Raw genomic sequence first — 4,440 nt, forward strand, 5'->3', positions numbered from 1 at the left:
TGGTGTGCCAGAGCGGACCAGTGCTGCGAAATTGCATATACTCTCCCGAGCCAGAGACAAGACTACGGCATGAGTCCTTGCGGGCGAAGGGGGAGAGTTGTAATTGTGGAAAATTAGGGATGTACACTTGGCATATAGGGGTTATTTCCTCGGCCCCACCCAATAGGTATAATTTACCATTGTAAAGCACAACGGCGGAACATTTCCACACGAATTGCCAACTAAATTTTTCAAATTGTTTATTACTTTATTCACAATAGGATATGTAATTTATAGTTCTTTTTCAGGGGTTCGTTTCGCAGTTTACACAGAGTGTCAACTCTTTTGGGGAAAGAGCTAGATGTTTAGTGGCATTGTATACTTTAATAAATCAAACGCTCTACCTTTACCCGAACAAACATTGCTGTTACATAGCAGAGTGTTGTTATTTAACGAGAAAATTCAGTGAAAAACTTAACAATTTATTCTTGAATAACAGCATTATTTCCTACAGTAAACATTCACTGTAAGAAATTTTCAGGGCAAAATTGCGCAGGTGGATGAGTAAACGCCCCTTTCCCTGGCCGCAATGAGTAAATTTCCCGGTCCAATTACTGACTAATTTCGCTATCCATAGCATGGGAAAATTCCATGCACATGGATAGGGGGAAAGCTTTTGCGTATCCACATGGTAATCTTCCATTTGTATAAATTCTAGACGTTTGCGTATCCAAGTGGTAATTTTAATTTTGGATAGGTAAGACCGCATGTCCCTATCCACATGGTAAATTTGCACGGGCAAAAGTAGATCAGTTAGTAAGAAGAAAAAAATGACGATATGCAGGTTCCCAACCTGTTGGCGTTCCCCTCTCAACTGCTAAGAGCGGCTGGTGCTTGCCGATATACCGAAATATCTGTTAGACCTGATGGGAGTAGAACCCGTAACCTCCGAGCTCGGGAGCGCGCACGCTACCCCTCACCCATCGGCTACCTCTGGGAGGGGACGCGCCGATAGATGATGTCTTCTCAAAGGAACGAGGTCTGCTTACATCTATAGATTGTCTTTGCTTTCAACGGTGACCAGGTGGGCGACACGGACTTTCATCTAAGACCCACGACTCGCTCTTGCATTCGATAGTCTGCCGCGGGTCAGGAATCCTATGGCATGTAAACACCAATCCAGTGCTTCCTAAAATTACCATTTGGATGTGTAACTGGCATCTCCCGAAGCACCCAGCAATTTTCGACATCATATGAAATGTAAATTTACCATGTGGATATGTAAATTGCCATGTGGATATGTAAACTACCAAAAAAAGTTCAAAAAGTAATTTTCTCTGAACATACGTAAATTTTACCAGTTATTGTGCAAATAACTTTACCGAGCGGGTGGAGAGTAAAGATTTCCCAGTCCATTGATTGGCAACATAGTTTTCAAGGCCACGGGGTGAAATTTACCCACTACTTGACGGATAAAATTACGCCCGTTTTTTTACAGTGATACGACTTTTGGGCAATTTTGCGAAAGGATATGAATGTAGACTGTAGCAGTACCCCGGTCTAAGCCTATGCGAACGCTATCTTCTGCACTGCGATGCGTCGCTATCGCCACTGCAGAACCAAATTAAATACATGGAATAATCAGACTTGCGACACTGGGGTTCCCGCACGACGCGGTGCCCACCAGAGGTGCCCACCCCCACGGTCCCACTCGGCCCATACCTCAGTCACCCGACACGACCGGGCCTGGGCTCTAACGGCGCGCAGCGCCTCATATCACGTTACGTTGCCGTCTCCATAAGATAAAGGGCCCATTGAGGGCGCCTCACGGTCAATTAGCGCGCAATCTGAACATAACGGGGCGATATGCAAGGTCAAGTCTCACGTGCTGTGCGGGCGGGATACATTCCCGTGAGAAACGAAAGTGAGCAAATAAATTGTTATTTTATTTGCACGGCAGCGCTAATACAAAAATAAACGAAAGTGAGCAAATAAGTTGTTATTTTATTTGCACGGCAGCGCTAATACAAAAGTACTGACATTTGTTGAAGGCGCGCAGTAGTATACTCCAAGTAGGCAGTACCAGTACCCGCACACGCTTGCTGTTATTCCTTTGGATGCAAGCACACAGCAAACACACGCACAACTTTCAGACGGCCAAGCCAGCGAACGCCAAGCGAAGTAAAGTCCGATATTAATCGTATAACGTTCCCGGGTTGTGTTTCTAGCAGGCCAGTGCTGTGCTTTCCCAGGGGACCCGGAGCCAGGGCAGCCGTGCTGGGCTAGGCCGGGATGGGCGGCCCTTGCCCAGTGCTCGTTACAGCCCGTGGCTCGGCCCATGGCGCTGGCTGGTGGGTGACCTAACGGCCGCAAACAACTAACTGCAGACTGGTGATGCAATCCACCGCAAACTTTGTGGCCAGCCGCTACCGCCGCCGCTGCTGTGAACCTGCGGTGCCAAACAGGGCGCGGCGGCGGCAAGGGAGGGCCGAGGTGGGACACGGCGGGGATCAGGCACTGGGCAGAGGCTCAGCGAACAGAAATACTTGCTGGACAACTATAAACCCAGGCAAGCTAATGCACAAGGCTGACCGCGAAATTTTATGTTTCCCATCTCTGGCGAGGAGTATATCACTTGGGTTCACAGCGTGCGACTATTGTGTGATATTATCATTCTTTTCGGGTATTTCACGGTTATTTCGGATTATTTCGGGGTATCTCGCGGTATTTCGGGGGTATTTCACGACTATTTTACCAACTACTTCGCGTCTCTTTCGGGTTTGTTTCGCTTCATTTCGTCTTTATTTCGAACTATTTCAGGGGAAGGTGTACGAATTACTTCAGGGGGAGGTGTACAAACTTTTTCACAAGTGATTTCCCCCTCGATCTCTAGGCATCAGATAAATATAGAAACAAAGTCGTTGGGAACCCCTACCGGAAAACGAGTACATTGCTTGGTGTGCCAGAGCGGACCAGTGCTGCGAAATTGCATATACTCTCCCGAGCCAGAGACAAGACTACGGCATGAGTCCTTGCGGGCGAAGGGGGAGTAGGCAAACCTGTAACAACGCGCCGCCCGCTCTGAAACACCCGGTACGTCCAACGAAATGCATGAGTATTCAGAGTGTAGTGTCGCATTGGGCCTCCTGTAACTAAATCAACGACTCCCCAGAGGACGCGTACACCGGCGGTGTGCTGTGCACTTCTAGGGCCAGGTTAACTCAGCCGAATATCAGACAAAATCCCCCCTCCCTATCCACGTTACATACTGGTTCCATCCTGCACTATAATCTTATGTTTATCAAGGCAATTCGTACAGCATTGCTACTTAATCTCAACAATATGTGTTATCAGTTCGAAGTTGAGGCAACCCGGAATGTGTTGGACCACGGCAGACACCACAGAGTGCCAGAGAGGTGCTGCCTCACGCACTAGGGCGATCGGTGCAAACAAAGGGAGAGCGAGAGAGAGTGGAGGAGGGTGGAAGGCTCACCTCGTACACTGCGCCCAACGGCATGACGAGGCACGCCACCATGAGGTCCGCCACGGCCAGCGAGACGATCAGGTAGTTGGCCACGCTTTGCAGGTTGCGCTCCAGGAGGATGGCGGCGATCACGAACACGTTGCCTGCAAAGCAAATAGCGCAGAGTGAAAACATTTACCTCATTGATGGTATCGCATGCTGTATTATGCACGTCTTATATGCGCTGTTGTTGAAAGAGAAGTAGGCTTTTGGTTGGACTTCGATTTATTAGTCAAACCATTAGAACAAGACCGAATACTTCGTGCGACTCTATGTACTCGTGTGTATGTTGTGATGATCATCAGTCTCTCGTATCAGGAAATTTCAATCATACAAATTTTTGCATTCTCAGAAAATTGACACAAAATTAAAACTCAACGGGTAAAATATCAGATTTAAAGGAAAACATATCTCGGGAAGCTTCCTTCGCACTCGCTGACGAGGCCGACGCGCCGACGCACCCCTCCCCTCTCACAGCGGCGCACATCCGCGCGCAGCCAGCCTTTTCCTACTACGCCCACTGCCTGCGCCTGGCGGGGCGCGCGTGGCTGCGGTTTGTTTTCGGCCTGCATAATGACGGTCGGGTGCGTGGCCAGCACCTGGCCGTGCATCTGGCGCGCACCTGCGCACCTGGCCGCGGAAGCAACCCCGACCACTCTATCCTCCCCCGCGCCCCCCGCGGCGCACAGCCGGAACAGAGATTGGGACAGAGGGGAGGTGGGCGTGTTCATCATAGAGGATATCAGAGTGCGCGCTTGCTCTGCAACGATATGGTAACCCTGCCTGCTAGGCGCCACCCCCTGTGATACTGCAGCATCCGCAGAGCACCGCGCGTGTGTGTGGTGAGGGGAAGGGGGGGGGGGAGTACCAGTAGTAGAGTGGAGTGCAGCTGCAGCTCCGCAGGTGTTTTCGAACACTCTCTCCCCGCCCTTGTGAAT

At 49.9% G+C, this 4,440-nt stretch overlaps 1 protein-coding gene across 1 annotated transcript in view; it reads left to right on the forward strand.

Annotated features, from left to right (window-relative positions):
- The window catches only part of LOC127749580 (5-hydroxytryptamine receptor-like), a 16,312-nt gene that overhangs the window by 9,013 nt on the left and 2,859 nt on the right, over positions 1 to 4,440 (forward strand). The gene's annotated exons all lie outside the window — the stretch shown is intronic.

Source organism: Frankliniella occidentalis, unplaced genomic scaffold (assembly GCF_000697945.3).
Source record: "Frankliniella occidentalis isolate FOCC.00 unplaced genomic scaffold, Focc_3.1 Scaffold67, whole genome shotgun sequence".
NCBI lineage: Eukaryota > Metazoa > Arthropoda > Insecta > Thysanoptera > Thripidae > Frankliniella > Frankliniella occidentalis.